Here is a 21,312-nt window from a genome sequence, read left to right as displayed (position 1 = left end):
ACACTTGTGAAAATATACTTGTGAAGTTCATAGTGTGCAGAGAAAGAGGGTCACTGAAAGAATGAACACTAGTCATAGGGCAATAGTCAGAATGGTTCCTCTCCCCTGCACCTTGCCCCCACATCACTAAAGGGCCTATTTAGAGCAATTCTTTTTCCCTAGTACATCACGTCTGGATATCAAGAAAAAATTACAAGGCATACTAAAAGGCAAGATATGCAGTTTGAAGAGAGAGAAATAGCAAAGACTATCATAACGGATCAAGAAACAAGACCAAATATGTGTTGGCTGCAAGAAATACACCTTAACAATAAAGTCACATATAGATCAAGAGTAAGTGGATAGAGAAAGATATACCATACCAAAACTAATCAAAAGAAAGTGGAAGAAGCTGCATTAAGTTCAGACAGAGCTGATAGAGACCAAGGAAAGTTATCAGGGATGAGGAGGGAAATTATATAGTAAAGGGGTTAATTCTCCAAAAATATATAACAATACTTAATATTTGTGCACTTAACAACAAAGCATCAAAAATACATAGTAAAAAGTGATAGAACTGAAAGTAGAAATAGATGAATCTACTATTATATAGTTATAGATTTCAATACTCCTCTATCAGAAATGGAAAAACCCAGCAGGAAAAAAAAATCAGTAAGAACTTAGTTGAATTAGAAAGCACTATCAATCAACTAGATATAATGTACAGCTATAGGGTATTTCATCCAACAATAGCAGAATGCTCTTTGTTCTCAAGCTCACAAGAAATATTCACCAAAATAGACCACATACTAGTCCAGAAAATACTCTGTAACCAATTTAAAATATAAATCATACAATGTCTGCTCTCAGTCCTCAATTTAAACTGTAAATAAACATTAGAAAGATAACTGGAAAATTTCCAAATACTGGGAAATCAAACAACACACTTCTAAATAACACAGAATTCAAAAAAGGAATTTTTTTAAAAAAATTTTATTTATTTTTTTAGTCATACATGACAGTAGAATGCATTTTGGTATGTAATACATACATGGAATGTACATACATCAATCGTATTTTCTATTCTATTCTGCTGCCCTTCCTATCCTCCCTACTCCTCCCCTCCTCTCCCATCCTTTCTCTTTATCCAATCTAATGTGACACACTTTTTTTTCCTTTTTCTCATTACAACATCATATATGTATTCTGTATAACAATGAGGTTCTCCTTACATCTTCTATGCAACTCCCCTTCTCCCTCTTTTTCCCTCCCACCTCTCTTCCCTATTTAGTGGTAGTCTTCTTCTCATGCTCTTCCTCCCTATCCCATTTTGAGTCACCCCCCTTAAATCAGAGAAGACATTCGGCATTTGTTTTTTAGGGATTGGCTAACTTCACTTAGCATAATCTGCTCTAATGCCATCCATCAAAAAAGGAATTTTAAGAAATATTTTTAAATAAAAATGAAAATACAACTTACCAAAACTTGTGGGTTACAGCAAAAGCAATACTAAGAGGGAAACTGACACATTGGATGCATATATTAGAAAAAAAGAAAGAGCTAAAAGCAATTGCCTAAGATTTGACCTTAGGAAAGTAGAAAAAGAGCAAAATCAAGTATCAATAAATGGGACAGATTCAAACTAAAAAGCTTCTTCTCAGCAAAGAAAACAATCAATGAGGTGAAGAGAGAAAGCCTACATTTTAGGGGCAAATTTTTGCCACACACACGTCAGATAGAGCACTAATCTCCAGGATATATAAAGAACTCAAAAAACTTAACACCAAAAAGCCAAACAATCCAATCAATAAATGGGCAAAGGAGCTGAACAGACACTTCTCAGAAAACAATATGCAATCGATCAACAAATATATGAAAAATGTTCAACATTTCTAGTAATTAGAGAAATGCAAATCAAAATTACTCTAAGATTTCATCTCACACCAGTCAGAATTGCAGTTATCAAGAATACAAACAACAATAATTGTTAGCGAGGATGTAGGGGAAAGGCACACTCATACATTGCTGGTGGGACTGCAAATTGGTGCAACCACTCTGGAAAGCAGTATGGAGATAAGTTAGAAAACTTGGAATGGAATCACCATTTGACCTAGCTATACCACTCCTCAGTCTATACCCAAAGGACTTAAAATAAGCATACTATAGTAATGTAGCCACATCAATGCTTATAGCAGCTCAATTCACAGTAGCTAAACTGTGGATCGAACCTAGATATCCTTCAATAGATGAATGGATAAAGAAACTGTGGTATATATACACAATGGAAAATTACTTAGCTTTAAAAGAGAATAGAATTATGGCATTTGCAGGTAAATGGATGGATTTGGAGAATATCATGCTAAGCAAAATAAGCCAAGCTAATCTCCCAAAACCAAAGGCCGAACGTTCTCTCTGATAGTGGATGCTGTTCAATAATAGGGGAGGGCACAGGAAAAATGGAGAAACTTTGATTGGGCAAAGGGGAAGGAGGGGAGGAGAGGGCATATGGGGGCAGGAAAGATGGTGGAATGTGATGGACATTATTACCCTAGGTACATGTATGACTGCACATATGGTACAAGATGCTATATCCTATTCAATCAGAGAAATAAAAAGTTGTGCTGCAATTATATACAATGAATCAAAATGCATTCTGCTGTTGTATGTACCTAATTAAAATAAATAAATTAAAATTTTAAAAGTAAGCAGATAAAAAATAAATAATACAAAATAGAATATAAATCAATAAACTTAAAAAATCTGTAGAGAAAAATCAATTAAACCAAAAACTGACTATTTGACAAGATCAATAAAATTGAAAAGCCTCTATCCAAGTTAAGAAAAAGAGAGAGGACACATATTAGTAATATCAGAAATGAAAGAGTGGACACCTTTGCAGAACCCAAAGGAATACTATGAACACTCTATTATGGTTTAGATATGAGGTGTCCCCCAAAAGCTCACGTGTGAGACAATGCAAGAATTTTTAGATGTGAAATGACTAGATTATGAGAGATGTGATCTAATCAGTGGATTAGTCCACTGATATGAATTAACTGGGTGGTAACTGTAGGCAGGTAAGGCAGGTCTGGAGGAGCATGTCACTGGGGTGTGCCTTTGGAATTAATATTTTGTCCCTGGTGAGCAGAGCGCTCTGTTTCCTCCTACCCTTCTGTACTTCCTTGTTGTCATGACTTGAGCTGCTTCCCTCTGCCACCCTTCTGCCATGATGCTCTCCCTACCTCAGCCTTTGAGCTTTGGAGTCAGCCAGCATGGACTGAACCTCTGAAACCATGATCCAAAAAAAAAAAATGTTTCCCCCTCTGTGTTGTTCTTGGTGGTTCTTTTCATCATAATGGTGAAAAACTATGCTTGCAAAGTTTATAACCTAGAGGAAATGAATTAATTTCCTTGAAAAGACACAATCTGCCAAAACTCTCCCAAGAAGAAATAGAATCTCTGATAAGGTTATACTTATTAAAGAAATTTAATCTTTATTAACAATTTGTAAACAGAAAGCAACATTCCCAGATGGGCCCACTGGTGAATTCTACCAAATATTTAAGGAAGAAATGGTACCAATTCTCTATAATCTATTTCAGAAGATAGAAGCAGAGGGACTACTTCCTAACTCTTCTATGAAGACATCATTATCTTAATGCCAAAACCAGACAAAGCCATTATAAGAACAAAAAACCATACATAGACCAATATTTCTCATGCAATATAGATACAAAATCCTCAACAAAATTTTAATAAATTGTATCTAATAATTTCTATTAAATATACTATGTCTGAGTATGCAAGACTGGTTCAATGTTTGAAAATTAGTTAATGCAATCCATCATCTCAACAGGTTAAAGAAGAAAAATCACATGAATATATCAATAGATGTGGAAAAAGCATTTGACAAAATTTAATAACTATTCATGAGAAAAACTCTCATTAAATGAGGAATAGAAAGGAACTTCCTCAACTTGATAAAGAATATCTACAAAAAGTCTACAGGTAACAATATATTAGTGGTGAGAAATTAGAAACTTTTTCACTGTGGTAAGGATGTCCCCTGCTTTTTAACATCATTCTGGAAATTCTAGTTAATGTAATAAGAAAACGTAAACTGATTAGGAAAGAGAAATAAAACTGTCATGTTTGCAGGTGATATGATTGTCTATATAGAAAATCTGAAACAAAACAAAAAAAAACCTCTTGAACTAATAAATCATTACAACCAAGTTGTAGGATACTAACATACAGAAGTCAGTTATTTTTCCACATGTTAAAGATGAACAAATAGAATTTGAAATACGGTTATGTCATACTAGACAAAGGTCCCCATTCACTGGAGAAAAGATAGCCTATTCAACAAATGGTGCTGGCAAAACTGGAAATCCATATGTAGCATAATGAAATTAAACTTTTATCTCTTACCCTGCACAAAAATCAACTCAAAGTAGATCAAAGACTTAGGCACTAGTACAGAAACCCTGCGTCTAATAGAAGAAAAAATAGGCCCAAATCTTTACCATGTCAGCCTAGGATTTGACTTCCTTAACAAGACTCTTAAAGCACAAGAAATAAAATCAAGAATCAATAAATGGGATGGATTCAAATTAAAAAGCTTCTTCTCAGCAAAGGAAACAATATCATGAGGAGAGAGCCTACAGATTGGAGAAAATCTTTACCACATGCACCTCTGATAAAGCATTAATCTCTAGAATATATAAAGAACTCAAAAAACTTAACACCAAAAAAACCCAAATAACCCAATCAATAAATGGGCTAAGGAACTGAATAGACACTTCACAGAAGAAGAAATACAACCGATCAACAAATATAAGAAAAATTGTTCAACAACTATAGCAATTAGAGAAATGCAAATCAAAACTGCACTAAGATTTCATCTCACTTCCATCAGAATGGCAATCATCAAGAATACAGGCAACAATAAATGTGGATGAGGATGTGGGAAAAAGGTACACTCATACATTGTTAGTGGGACTAAAAATTGGTGCAATCACTCTGTAAAGCAATATGGAGATTCCTCAAAAAACTTGGAATGGAACCACCATTTGACCCAGCTCTTCCACTCCTCGGTTTATACCCAAAGGACTTAAAATCAGCATACTGAAGTAATGCAGCCACGTCAATGTTTATAGCAGCTCAATTCACAATAGGTAAACTATGGAACCAAACTACGTGTCCTTCAATAGATGAATGGATAAAGAAACTGTGGTATATATTCTCAATGGAATATTACTCAGCTTTAAAGAAGAGTGAAATTATGGCATTTGCCAGTAAATGGATAAAGTTGGAGAATATTATGCTAGGCGAAATAAACCAATCCCAAAATACCAACGGCCAAATGTTTTCTCTAATATGCAGATGCTAATTCACAATAAGGCAAGGGGCACTAGAAAAGAATGGTGTTACCTTAGATTAGGTAGAGGGAAGTGAAGGGAGGGGAGGGGAGGTGATGTGCAGATAGGAAAGATAGTAGAATGAAACAGACATTATCACTTTATGTATGTATGTGACTGCATGACTAATATGATTCTACAACATGTACACTCAGAAAAATGAGAAATTATATCCCCCCCAAAATATGGTTCAATAATCTATTTACTTAAAAAAAAAAAGAAATTGTGGGGCATGGTGGTACATGCCTATAATCCCAGTGACTCAGGAGACTGAGGCAGGAGGACCACAAATTCAAGTCCAGCTTCAGCAACTTAGTGAGACACTGTTTCAAAAATAAATAAATAAATAAAGGACTAGAGATGTAGCTGAGTGGTAAAACACCCCTGGGTTCAATCCCCAGAGTTCAATGGAGAGAAAAAGAAATTTAGGTTAGCCTCCCCCAAAATGAAATATTTATTTATAAACCTAAAAACAAGTACATAATCTATACAGGAAGACTATGAACCTCTAAAGAAAGAAATTAAAGAAGTCTAAAACCCAGAAAGATATTTCATGTTCATCATGGGGAAGACTCAATGTTGTCAAGGTGTCAGTTTTTCCCAATATGATCTATAGATTTAATGCAATCAAAATCAGAATTCCAATAAGGTGTTTTTTTTTTCAGTGTGGATATCAACAACCTGATTCTAAAGTTTATGTACAGCAGCAAAAGACCCAGAACAGCTAATACAATGTTGCAAGAAAGAACAAGTTGGAGGAATGACATTACCTGGCTTCAAGACTTACTCTAAAGCTACAGTAATTAAAATAGTGTGGTATTAGTTAAACAAACAAACAAACAAAAATCAATGGAACAAGGCTGGGCTTGTTGCTCAGGGGTAGAGCACTTGCCTAGCATGTGTGAGACACTGGGTTCGATTCTCAGCACTGCATATAAATAAATAAATAAGTAGATAAATAAAATAAAGGTCTATCAACAACTAAAATTTTTTTTAAAAAATCAATTGAACATAATAGTCCAGAAATTCTGTCAACTGAGCTTTGACAAAGGGGCAAAGGCAACACAATAGTGAAAAGATAGTCATTTCAACAAATGGTGCTGGAACAACTAGGCATTCAAATGTGAAGAAATGAATCTACACACAGACCTTGCATACTTCACAAATATTAAAAGAGACTACAGACTAAAAGGTAAAACTATAAAACTCCTCCTGTAAGGTAACATCAGAGAAAATGAATGACCTTGAGTTTGACAATGACTTTTTGGACACAACACAAAAAAACACAAATGTGAAGAATTGATAAGATGGACTTCATTAAAATGAGATTTCTACTCTGCCAAAGACACTGTCAAGAGGTTGAAAAAAACAAGCTACTAGGAGAAAATATTTGCCAAGGGCATATTTGATAAAGTACTGGTTTCCAAAATATAGAGAGACTTTAAAAGAAATTGTAAAACTGAACATTAAGAAAACAAACAACCTGATTTTATAATGACCCAAAGAACTTAACAGACACCTCCCCCAACGAATACATAGGGTGGAAAATAAGCACATAAAAAATGCTCTATGTCATATGTCACTAGGAAATGCAAATTAAAATAATTATATTCTATTACATACCCATTAGAATGTCCAAAATCTAGAACACAAATGACATCAAATGCTGGCAAGGATGCAGAGAAACAGGGATTTTCATCCATAGCTGGTGGGAATGAAAAGTGATACAGCCATCTTGGAAGACAGTTACAAAATTCAACAGACTTCTACCATATGATCCAGCAATCATCTTCCCCAATATTTACCCAAATGAAGAAAACTTAGGTTCACATAAAAACCTGCACATGGATGTTTATAGCAGCTTTATTCATAATTGCCAAAACTCGAAGGAAATCAAGATGTCCTTCGGTGGGCAAATGGATAAACTGTGACATACCAGATAATGGACTATTATTCAGCGCTAAAAAGAAATGAGCTCTCAAGCCATAAGAAGACATGGAGAAAACATAAGGCATAAGAAGACATGGAGAAAACATATTACTGGGCTGGGGTATAGCTCAGTGGTAGAACACCTGCCATGCATGTGTGAGGCCCTGGGTTCCATCCCCAACACCACACACACACACCAATGACTACATCAAAGACCAATGTGAAAAGACCACACACTATACGATTCAAGCATTTTGGAAAAGACAAAACTATGACGCAGTAAAAGGATCAGTGATTGTCAGGGATTACTGGGGAAGGAGGATTGAATAGAGAAGTTTTAGGGCAGTGAAAATACCCTGAATGAATATTGAAACGATGGATCCATGCCGTTATGCATTGTCCAAACCATAAAATGTATACCACACCGAGAGGGAACCCACAGTAAACTAAAGACTTGGAGTGAAGATGGTGCATCAGGGTAGCCCCATCAATTGTATCAAATGACCCCTTTGGTTGGGCGATGTTGACAGTGAGGAGTAGTGCCTGTATGTGGGAAAGGGATACATGGGAAATCTCTGCACCTTCCACTCAAGTTTACCTGAACTTAAAACTTCCCCCCAAATAAAGTCTATTCTAAAAAGTGATAATAATAACAATAGTAGTAATTGTATTTTAATGTGATATTATACACTAGACCTTGACTTTTTTCATTTGGACACGTGTGGAGGCAGGGAATGACATCAGAGATTTTTTTGCTTTCTTAAGCTTGGTTCTCTCTTCCCTCCCATGTGACTGACACAGGGAAATCTGACCTCCTCCTCTGGTCATCATCTTATCTTTGGAAAACTCTTGCAGGATTAGGAGAAACAGGGGAATGGGCTCTCTAAAGTAATAAGTTTATGTGTTACAGTGTATGTTAATTAGAAATCTGAACTTACCTAAATGTCACCCAAATTAGATTAAACATTAAAGGAGATTTATTGGTTCACGTGCCTGAAAAGCTTAGAGAAACCAAGCGTCTGTCAGGGCTTGATCTAGCAACTGCAGCTAACAGCGATGTTGCTTTGCATTTCTCCAGCCTTCCACGACGTGCATTTCCCCCATGTGGCCACAAGATGGCTGCCAGGAGCTTTCAGTGCTAAGGACATCTGGTTCACATCCAGAAGAGAATCTTCCCTCAAGTATTTTCTAAGGAGGAAGGAAGTTATTTTCCCCCCAGATCCCCCAGAAAATGGTTAGACTTTGTCCCTCACTGAGTGATATTTCTATTCCTGAACCAGACCCAGGGAGGGTGGGATGTACTGATTGCCCATCTTGGAACTGTGTGAAGCAGAAGCTGTGAGGAAGGACAGACCCGCAAATGGACATTAGGGAAGAGTCGGAGGAACTAGTCGGAGGAACTAGGGCAGGTGCTCACAAGTGCCTTCTTCCTCAAGAGAGAAGTGTCTTCCATTTCCTTTCTCTGGTCTTGGAGGAGAGACTTGGAGGTTCAGGTGGGACAGGGCGAAGCCCAGGGAAAGACAAGAAGGCTCACTGTGAGATGTCCCCCAAAAGCTCACAAGTGAGACAATGCAAGAAGGTTCAGGGGGGAAATGATTGGGTTATGAGAGCCTTAACCCAATCAGTGAATCATGGGATTCGTTGAGTGGTAATTGAAGGTAGGTGGGGTGTGGCTGGAGGAGCTGGGAATTGGGGCGTGGCCTTGGGGATATATTTGTATCTGGTGAGCTCAGACCTCTCTGCGCCTTCATCCCCATGTGAGCCATTTCTCTCCGCCACACTCTTCCTCCAGGATGTCCTGCCTCACTTCAAGCCCTGAGGTATGAAGCCTGCTGTCTATGGATTGAGACCTCTGGAACCGTGAGCCCTTTTGAACTTTTCCTACTTTACGGTTGTTCTTGTCGGATCTTTGAGTCACAGCTGCAAAAAAGCCGAATAAAACACATACCCGCCCTCTGGTTCACTCATTTGGGAGATGAGCTTTGAGAAGGCCCAAGCAAGTAACAGCGCCCGCCAGTCAGAATTCCTGGTCTGCATGTGCTTTGGGAGCCCATGGAGTGGTAACAAGCCACGGTACAGGAACTGGAGACTCAGGGCACTGCCCAACTAATCATTAGCACTAGGAACCATAAAAGAAGCACCCCCCGACAAATATTAACCAGTTTTGTGATAATAACTGCACCTTTAAATTTTTTTCTTTTCTTCATCTATAAAATGGACATGAGATAATAACCTCCTTGTATATTTTGCATTGATAAAAGAGGTGATGTGCCCATCCTTAATCTGATGTTATAGTCTTTGCTCATACTAGTGGATACTTCTACCCCTAGGCCTCCAGCCTCCCTCTTTCCTCTTGCTAGCTCCTCCCCTAGGAGGGAGGGATTACAGACTTGAATGGTCAGCCATTTATTACCACGGTGTTCTCCTAGATGGCAGAGTTAAGTAGAAAGTGTTGAAGGCCAATACTCGGGCTTGGCTCAGTCCCTGTGTCTTCTCTTTGCCCATTGCTGTGGGTAAGCAGACCAGGAAGGGCCCACCATGGCACGCTCACACATCCTTGCTCGTCACTTCTGGTAGTGAAATGGCAAACAGAGCCAGAGCTCCTGTTGGAAACCACTCAACCCTCAACTCTGAGGTACCACAGAAAGTTCAAGTTGACATATGAGGTTGGATACAGGAGACCCCATTTTGACATTGGCTCACCATCTCCTATTTTACCTTTACTGACCTTTACATTAGCATATTGAGTTCTTTGCCTCAATAGATAGAATTAGATATCAAGGCCCCTCTAACACCCTGCTGAGTTGCAGAGAAGGAATGAAACACATACACACACACACACACACACACACACACACACACAACACAAATATAAAGCCTACTGATTGATAGAGTGATTGATGTGCTTTCCTGGGAGCTGCCTTATATAGACGTCAGCTCTGTAAGGATCATTCCCACTCTGATACCAGAACCTGGGTATTAGCCTGGGGATTTCTCCTCCCAGATGTGAATTGAATGGAAAGTTGTCATGACATAAGACACTGAGTGGGCAATGCTTAGAAGTTACCCTTTTTCCTCCTCTACTAGTAACATACCTCCTTGTTAAGGATACTTCCTTATGATGTGCTTTGAGGTTCAATGTCTCCTGAACAGCAGTCTTCTCACAAAGGGTTCTTCTAGCTTGAAAGGAATCTTGTCTCCACTCTGACTTTTTCCTCTGGCTATACTCACTCTTCTTCCTTTCACTTCTGATTGTGCACTTATTCCTCAGCCCCAGAAAGATTTGCATGCCCATTGCTGTATTAAGATGCTCTCAAATGGCACCAATGGTGTCATAATCATTGCATTTCAGTTTAGAGATCTCTTCCATGTCACTGCTATTGTTGTTCACTGTTTTTTCAAAAAATTATTTAATATATCAATAGCTCATTTTTAAAAGTATATCTCAACAATGAGATGAATGCACTTGCAATTTTAGCAAACTAAGGTGATTCTTATGTATAATAAAGTTTAAGAATTCTGTTTCCAAGAGCTGAAGTTATAGAAGACACAAGCAAATGTGCCGTGTACCTACCAGGGCTGGACTGCTGCCGACTTTGCCCAGACAGGAGGCAGCATGAGCAGCCAGCAACTCATCCAACCAGAAAATGCCTTCAGGCCTGTCCTGTCACAGGGGAAAGCTATGTGCTTTTCACAAGTGTCTGATATGATTTCTGAGGGAAGGAAGAAATAGCTGAGAGGTTCGAGGAAACTGTTGACAGCAAGAAATACATTAACCTGGTTATATTAACAAACACTTTATTCCTCCTGATACAAACTCTCTGTCTGCATAGTAAGGCATAAAAGTCAAATGCCTGCTATAGTTACTGCCATCGATGGCTCCATTTTGGCTATGGCCTTTATTAGAGCTCTTTGTATAATGTGTATTTGTGTGGGTATGGAGGGTGGGGGGAGTTGTAGAGAGATAGGGAAAGGGGTGGCAGTAAGCTTTGAGCACTCCTGTAAACTAGTTCACTGTTGTCTGAATAATATGTTAGTGGGTTTGAAACCTGTTTAGTGGTAAGCATTTTTAAGTGGAGTGGAAATGAATGAAATAGAGAATAGAATAGACCACCATGTATTATAGTTATTACGTGTGTGTGTATATGTGTGTGTGTGTGTGTGTGTGTCCACTTCTAATGGGTCAGAATTCAAAATTCCTTTTTTAACCATTTTATTGAGGTACAATTGATCTCATTTATATGTAGTATTCAAAAATAGTAAAACTCATAAAAGCAGGAAGTGGAATGGTTTCTGGGGTGGGGATGGGAAGGGATTGGTCAAAGTGTTTGAAATTTCAGTGCAGTTCTAGAAGGGGTCGGGATGGTCTGGGGAGCTGGTCTATAACACGGGCCACACAATTAACCATATAGGATTTGGTACTTAAAAATTTACCCGAAAGGTAGAACTTGTGTTAAGTAGACTCACTATAAATGGAAAAAAACAAGCAAATATAAAAGTTTTTTATTTTGGTAGTGATCAGAACATTTGAACACTACTGGTTTAGAGACTAATTGGTGGAAAATGAATGCAGTTCAGAAAGTTTGAATCATTAGTAAACGTTACTTAATTTCAGATCTCCTCACTCCAAATCCAGGGCCTTTCCCCAGCATTTCCATGCAGCATGCCCTTCCCTTTGCTTGTAGAATCTTCTAGATTTCCATTTCTAACAAATGATATTAGGTTATAGAGCATTATTTCTTTTACTATTTCCCTACTATTACTTTCATGATTTTACTTTTTAATCTATCATAAATAACTCTGCTATAAATGTTTTTATAATTATGAATTGTTTTCTTATGAATCACTTAAATAGTATTCATTTTCTGGTATGATTATTTTTGTGGCTCTTACTCCAAGAAACAACCCATTTACACTTTCACCAGCAACGATTTCCCAACAGTCTCACTACTGCTGATTTTTGTCATATATCCTTATACTTGTTTATCTGATGTGTGTTAAATGGCCCCTTATAATTGTTTGCATTTGAATTTCTTTAATTAACTTTTGAGGTTTAGCGTTTCAAATGTTGGCTTAATGCTGGTTTTCCTGGCATATGAAACTATGTGTCTTGGTTCCACTGGGAGCCTGATTGGAATGAACTCAATATATTTTAGATATAAAACTTTAAATATGTGGCCATATTTAAAGCAAACACATTTTCTTACTCTCATATCTCTCTTTGTCTTGGTTTTGTGGAATTTTCATTATTTCACAGTTCTACATTTTTATGTAGTTCTACACATCATTATTTTTTAATTTGAGTTTCCTCCATTCTTTAAATCATAAAAGAGATTTAGTTAGAAAAAGTACTCTGTTTCATGTTTTATAATATGACTTTTAACTCTCATATACACATACAAAATGAAAAATCCCTCCTTGTGTAGCATGAGAGAGCAGAAGTCAAAAACTGAGTTGTTATAAGCCTTTTTTGTTATTTCCCTAAATCTGTGACTCTCAGTGAGTGGTCTCAGACCAGCAGCATCTAGGAACATGTTAGAAATGCAAAATTTCAGGCCCTACTTTACACCTACTAAGTCAGAACCTCTGAGGGGAAAGCCCAGTAATCTGGTTTAACAAGCCCTCCAGGTGATTCTGTTGTATGCTAAAGTTTGCCTAGCTGAGCACAAACTCAATAGTCATGATGACACTCACTTCTAACTTTTAATTAATTGGTAGTAGGAATCATCTTTCTTTAACTAGGCAATTCCCTTGAGACCCACAGAGAATCGTTTATTCCGTTCATCAGAATGCCTGACTATAAGACCCCCCACCCCTCATAGCGTAGCCAATTAGATGCTGAAGACTTCAATTTACATTTTGCTTGTAGCCACCCTGCACTCAACACCCCCGCCACTACTACTTTATCCTCGTTAAGGTTTGCAGATGTTCTTCCAGTTACCCTCCTGGGTTATTAGCTTTGAACTACTATGTGTATTTTTATCTTTGCTTATGGAAAATTTTCCAGCCATGCTTTCTGATTATTTCCTGCTCTCCTGGGTCTATCTCTAGTGGCTTCATTGCTGATTATTTTCCTTCTCCCAAGGTCAGTCTAAAGCACCTGTCAATACTAATACAAGGCTGGTGAAAGATACCAATCTTATAATATTGGATTTTAAAATATTAGAAGAAAATTTTAAGGAAAAAATAGGAAATATCAATGTTGCTAACTAGGAATGCTTTTTGCTATACAGTATTATCAAAGATCAGAATGTTGATATGGTCAGAGGAAGTGGTCCAGGTTATGGCTCTAACTCTATAAATCCACAGAGTGGGATTTTATCAGTTTAACTCGAGTTTTTCAAGTTGCCAAAAAGCTAAGCAAGAGTGAGCTTCAAATGTGCCAATATTATTAAGGGCAAACTTATGGGGCCCTCTTTTCTCTGGTATATTTACTTCAATTCCCATCTGTTTTAGTTAGCTTTTTCCACTGCTGTGACTAAAAGACCTGATAAGAACAACTGCAAAGGAGGAAAAGTTTATTTTGGGCTTACCATTTTGGAGGTCTCAATCTGGACATCCAGCTCCATTCCTCGGGCCTGGAGGTGAGGCAAATATCATGCAGCAGAGTGTGTCAGAAGGAAGCAGCTCACATGATGATCAGACAGCAGAGAGAGAGACTCCACTCACCAGATACAAAATATATACCCCCAAAATATGCCCCCAATTAACCACCTCCCCCAGCCACACTAGCCTATAGTTACCATTCTATTAATCCCATCAGGAGATTAATTTACTGATTAGGTTAAGACTCTCATAACTCAATCATTTCTCCTCTAAACCTACTTTCATTGTCTCACTCACGAGCTTTTGGGGGACACCTAATATCTTAACACCATCTATAAAGGCTCACCTATCTAGTAATCCTTTCCTGCTTTATCTGGCCTGAATAGATGCTACTATACATAGCCAACTCGCCTTTATTATTTGATATGGAAGCAATAGAATAGGAACTTTCTTCCTTCCAGAGTCGGTACCAGTTCCATCACCTGATGCAACAGAAAGGACTTGACCTGAGCAGTGATTATGGCAACCACGAACTACTTTAAGAATTTCCCATATAATGCACAAAAAAATATGCACTGAGAGAGTCAGGAGGGATGTCTCAAAACTGCTCTTCTAGGTGGGCCTCTAGTGACAAGGAAGCATCAAAGAATTTAGGTGCTATGCACCTAAAAACAGGGTCATTTAGTGTCTAAGGTCATTTTGTATTGCCATGACATAATATCATAAACAGGGTAACTTATAAAGAAGAGAAATTTATTTCTTACAGTTCTGAGAATGGGAAGTTCAATATCAAGGTGCATCTGTGAGGGCCTTCATGCAAAGCCATCTCTTTGCAGAAGGCAGAAGGGTATGCCAGAGCAAGAGAGCAAGTGGAAGTTGAATTTGCTTTCATAACAAACATACTCTCAGGATAACAAGCCTCATAATGGCATTAATGCATGTACGAAGGCAGAGCCCTCAGGGATCTAATCACCTCTTACCCAGCCACACCTCCCAACATTGTTGTAATCTTGAACAATTTCCTAGTCTCCTCATAGAGCTACAAATCATAAATATTTGTAGCCAGGATGTACGATTTGTGGGGAGAATGAGGAAGTGAGTTATTCATATTTGAGACATGGCAAGCCCCTATCTATGAATTAAGTAAGATTGCTGACCTTCTTTTGATTTGAGATTCCCATGAAGGGGAACCTGGTTACCTGGTTGCCCAACAGCTCCCTCAGAAAGTGATTATGGCAACCAGGTAACAGGAGTTTTTGAATTTAGGCAATTGTCCCTGCTGTCATCTTGGAAATTATCACAGGCAGGGTACTCTTTTGATTGACAGCAAGAGGGTTGTGAGAATTCTGAGGGATGAATAAGTTCAGAACTCTGAACCTGCCAGACCCTTCTTCACTGGCACCACAGCAGGCCTTCTCCGTCTTCCCTGAAGAATTAGAGATCTAGGCATTCACACAGTGCTGCTTATGTGCCACAGAATGTTCATTTATTAATTTATGGTGGTGGCCCCTGTATAAGTATAGTAGTAAGTACCTGGACATCTGTGTCTGTGGTCAAAAGGCTGCTTAATAAGCAAATAATGATAATTCACATTTTTTTTCAGTAGTCTTGGAGGACTTTGTTCAACATGTAAAAGCCACTGGAGTCGTTCCTACCCTGTAGAAAGATGATAGGAATGTTTGTGCCCACTAGAAGTTCTCTCTCTCTGTCTCTCTCTGTCTCTCTCTCTCTCTCTCTCTCTCTCTGTCTCTCTCTCTCTCTCTCTCACACACACACATCTATTTGTCTTCCTGTCCTTCAGAACATACTGGATAAACACTAGTGCATTTTACCATTAATTTGCCTTTTAAAAAATAATATTTTGTTTTAGTTGTAGTTGGACACAATACCTTTATTTTATTTTTATATGGTGCTGAGGAACGAACCCAGAGCCCTGCACATGCTACGCAAGAGCTCTACTGCCGAGTCACAACCCAGCTCCTAATTTGCCTTTCTTAACACAAGAAAACTTCATCAATTCTGATGATAGAATAATTCCAATAATGATAAAATTGATTTGGATTAATGATGCTCATATTATTAACAGTTTGGTTCTATTCACATTCATTTAATAAGAATTTATCAGACCTCTTCTAAGTGTCATGTTCTATTCTAGGCACTGGGGATATGGTTGTGAAGAAGAGAAGAAAGCTTCCTGCACACATGGGGCTTATCACCTGTCTTCTGTATTTTTCAGGATACATGCTGTTCACTTTAATTGGATGTAGGTTTTTATCAGCACACTATAGGATGATGTTAGACATCACTCTTTGAGAGTATCTATCTCAGGTTTAAGATCACCTATATATGGACCACACTTGTGGGAAAAAATTGTAGATTGTAGTTTCTTTTGGAAATGGCCTGCTATCTAACATTAGCAGGACATTTTCTAATTAAACATTTAGTGATTATCAACAATATATAGACAAATGTGGCAGAACTCATGATGAGGCTGGGTTTTATTTTTTTATTTGTTTTTCAGTGATACATAGGAAACACAGTAAGTTAAGGGAACATGCTGAGTTTTTAAATGCAGTTTTAGAAAGTCTTCCCTGAATAATAAATGTGCATTTTACATTGTATTTATATTGTAGGAGCACAAATAAAAATAATGATTCTATGATTTCATGCAGGACCCAGTAAACGTTTTCCTTCACTATAAAGAAGACATCAGCACTGAACAAGTGGTATCATGTGACCTGAGCACTATTTATATTTGTTTATGTGAGCACCTCGTAATATAATGATATCATATTTGCATCATGCTTATGACAGATACACTGGTTCTCTATCCAAGTGCTTCCCATATAACAGCTCCCCCTTGTGAATTTCTTGCTAGTAAGAATTGTTATTTTCTTTGAGTTTAGGAGAGAAACCCTTCATCTGATCTGGGAAGATGTGTGTAGTCTATGATCTCATCCTTCTTGCCAGTGATTGGCCGTTGTGAATATGTGGTAAAATCTGGCCAATGAGAGATGAGGAGAATCTGTGTAGGGTCCTGTGAATAGAAGAAATAGACAAGAAGAAAAAACATTTTTCCTGCCTTTGAATATTATGGGATGCTTGAAGTTGCCATATTGCTTCATGAGGAGACAGACCTGAGAACAAAACAATAAAACCCCATATGGTAGAGCATAAAAATGAAAAGAAATAGAGTCTTTGATGTCTTTTAGTCACTGAATTAACTATCTTGGAATCAATCTGAACTTTGTAATTAATCAAACCCTTACCATTTAAGCTAGTGGTCTCTAAAGCAGAATGAACGAAACAATATAATATCAGTTTATTTTTAAATTTTAACACACCAATCTTTTTTCTATTTAAATTTTTATTCTATCACACAACATTGTGAATTATCAAAATTTGTAATTTTCCCTATAAACCATGGTCACCTTAGAGATCATTTACCCCTCTCTCTGACTTCCTGCTTCCTTGCTGCTTTATTTTATTTTTATATCCATGTTGTGAAAAATTCTTAACTTGGTTATTCTTTTTTTCCTCAACAACTCAGTTTCATGCTTTTAACAATAATCATCAAAACACGTCTTTACATTACAATTTGTATAGAAAGCTATATATACAATTAGAAAGTTCAACACTGTAAATTGTAGTGAAAATCAAGTTACCAAAACTTAAAGGGTCTACCTTATAACAATAATTTAAAAATACATATTGCAGAAATTCTAGATCCATATGCTCCTGCATAACAATTTTTTAAAGTATGTTCACCCAATTTATGTCTTCATACATGTACTTTGGATAATGATGTCCATCACATTCTACCATCATTGCTAACCCCCTGCCCTCTCCCTTGCCCTCCCACCCATCTGCCCTATCTAGAGTTCCTCTCTTCCTCCCATGCTTCCCCTCTCTACCCCACTATGAATCAGCCTCCTTATATCAGAGAAAACATTCGGCATTTGTTTTTTGGGGATTGGCTAACTTCACTTAGCATTATCTTCTCCAACTCTATCCATTTACCTGCAAATGCCATGTTTTTATTGTCTTTTATTACTGAGTAATATTCCCTTGTGTCTATATGACACATTTTTTTTTTATCCATTCATCTACTGAAGGGCATCTAGGTTGGTTCCACAGTTTAGCTATTGTGAATTAAGCTGCTATAAACATTGATGTGGCTGTGTCCCTGTAGTATGATGTTTTTAAGTCCTTTGGGTATAGATTGAGGAGAGAGACAGCTGGGTCAAATGGTTCCATTCTCAGTTTCCCAAGGATCTCCATAATGCTTTCTATATTGGCTGTACCAATTTGTAGTCCCACCAGCAATGTATGAGTATACCTTTTCCCTGACATCCTCTCCAACACTTATTGTTGTTTATCTTCATAATAGCTGCCATTCTGACAGGAGTGAGATGAAATCTTAAGAGTAGTTTTGATTGCATTTCTCTAATTGCTAGAGATGACGAACATTTTTTCATATATTTGTTGATTGATTGTATATCCTCTTCTGAGAAGTGTCTAACACACCAATCTTTTAAAACATATTTAAAATAGACTGAAATAATGGGGTTGGGGTTGGGGCTCAGTGGTAGCCCCTAGTGGTAGCTCACCTAGCATGCATGAGGCACTGGGTTCAATCCTTAGCACCATGTAAATGTAAAATAAAGATATTGTGTCCACCTAAAACTAAAACATAAATATTAAAAAATAAAATAGACTGAAATCAGTAGATACCCACAGTCCATGATTTGCCAGAAAGCTGTCTCTACACAACTTCAGAGGCAACTTCAGAGGAGTGGGAGTTCCACAAAACGGAATAGGATGTTCCTCTATTTCTGTGTTTGGTTTGGCACATGCTGTGACATATTGCAGTTTACACATAGCCATTGAAATGGATTTGAGGATTATATCATCCTAAATAATAAAATTTATGAAACAGCAAGAGTATTTTAAAAATGAATGTTTGGAAGTGTTTTAAATGTTACATATTTATTTGCTGCTTGGATAACTGTGTGTTCTCATCACCTCTGGGAACACACAGTTATCCAAGTTTTCAGAAATCTTCCTAATAGGTTTTGAGTCTGTTCATTAAAGATAAAAACTAAAATTCCATTAGTTTTTAAGAATAATGGTTTTCACTGGGGAAAATGGCAAAATATTGTCTAGTTATTAATTTGAAGATGGACGGATATAGGATATTATTCTTTAGAAATTATAGCCAGTTATGAACTTCTTCCATTTAGATCTGTGTATGTTTATGAAGGATCTTTTTGTACTCTGGCAAACAACCTAGTATAAAAACAAACAACTTTAAGTTTGACTCTCAGATTGAGGTTTTTTAAAAAAAATTGAAATTTTTTTTTCAAAATCAAAAACAAGAAAGGAGAGCACTCTTGCTAAATTTATCAGTAATAAAATATTAAATTATTTTAAAGGATTATTTATATTTTTTTACTTTAATAGTTTAAAATTCTATTCTTATATGGGCTTACAGAATATATCAAGTATGTTGGTATTGGTAGTATATATGTTTTATATATCAATAAGTATATTTACTTTTAGGCATGCATGATAAAAGAAAATTGCTGGGTTGTTACTTTTAATTGGGCCTTCTGTTACTTGCAGCCAAAATATCCTCATCTCATGCTTTACTTAGAAATGTTTTTTTCCCAATTAAGAAAATAGACTTTATTTTTGAAACAGTTTTAGATTTGGAAAAAAATGAACAGAAAGTACAAAGTTTTCATGCAGTCCTCTCACTAGCCCTAATTCTCCCCTATTATTAATTTTATGCATTAATATGATACATTTGTTACCACTAATGAGTCAATGTTATTAACTAAAACCCAAAGTTTACATTAAGATTCATTCTTTGTTCTCTCTGATATATGGATGCTGATATATAATAAGTGGTGCCAGGGGAGGGAGAAAAGAATAGAATTCCATTGGATTAGACAAAGGGGAAGGAAGGGAAGGGAAGGGAAGGGGGATGGGGATAGGAAAGACAGTAGAATAAATTGGATATAACTTTCCTAAGTTCACATATGAATACATCACCAGTGAAAATCCTCATCATGTACAACTGCAAGAATGGGATCCAATTATAATAAGTTATACTTCTTGTATGTGTAATGTGTCAAAATATACTCTACTGTCATGTATAACTAAAAAGAACAAGTAAAAAGATTCACTCTTTGTGTTGTACATTCTATGTATTTCAATAAATGTATAAGGGTATGTATCTTAGGTTATCATACATAACAGTTTCAGTATGCTAAATATCCTCTGTGCTCCACCTGTTCACCTCATCCTCCCTGCTAACTCCTAGCAAACTGATCTTTTTGCTGCCTTCATAATCTATATGTTATATAGTTGGAATTTTACAGCATATAGGCTTTTCAGATTGGCTTTTCACTTAATAATAAGCACTTACTTTTCTTCCATGTCTTTTTTTGTGACATGATAGCTCATTTCTTTCTAGCTGGTTCTTTTTGTTACTGAATAACGTTCCATTGTATGGATATACCATTGTTTGTTTATACATTCACCTATTGAGAGATATCTTAATTGCTTCCAGGCTTGGACAATTATCAATGAAGCTACTGTAAACATTTGTATGCAGGTTTTTATTTGGAAGTGTTTCCAACACATTTGGGTAAATACCAAGGAGTACAACTCCTGGATCATATGGCAAGAATATGTTTATTTTTGTAAGAACCTGTCAAACTGTCTTCCAAATTCACTATAACATTTTGCATTCCCACCAACAATGAGTGAGAGTTCCTGTTGCTCCAGGTTCTCACTAGCATTTGGTGTTGTCATTGTCTTGGATTTCAGCCATTTTAACAGGCTGAAATTCTAACAGGCTATACATACTGGTATCTCATAGCTGTTTTAATTTCCCAGATGACATATGATGTAGGGCATATTTTCATATGCTTATTTGCCATCTGCATATCTTTTTAGTGTTAAGATCTTTGTTCCCATTTTTAAAATGGGTAATTGGTTTTCTTATTGTTGAGTTTTAGGAGTTCTTTGTAGTATATGTTGGATATCAGTCCTTTATCAAATGTATGTTTTGTGGTGTTAGGAGGGCTCCCAGTTTGTGGTGTTTTCTCCTAGTTTGAGGCTTGTCTTTCATTCTCTTAGCAGTGCCTTTCACAGAGCAGAAGATTTTTATTTTAATAAAGCCAAAATTACCAATTTTTTTTCTTTTAGGAATTATGTGTTTTGTGTTGTACTAAAAGTCATCACTAAACCCAAGATCATACAGATTTCCTCCCATGTTATCTTCTAGAAGTTTTGTAGTTTTACATTTAAATCTGGAATCCATTTTTGGTCGATTTTTATGAAAGGAATAAGCTATGTGTCAAGATCATTTTTTTACATGTTCAGTTGTCCAGCTGTATTTGCAAATACCATCCTTTCTTCACTGTAT

The sequence above is a fragment of the Marmota marmota genome, unplaced genomic scaffold (assembly GCF_001458135.2).
Source record: "Marmota marmota marmota unplaced genomic scaffold, marMar, whole genome shotgun sequence".
Classification (NCBI taxonomy): domain Eukaryota; kingdom Metazoa; phylum Chordata; class Mammalia; order Rodentia; family Sciuridae; genus Marmota; species Marmota marmota.
The sequence above is the reverse complement of the archived record's forward strand: the minus strand, read 5'-3'. Positions refer to the sequence as shown.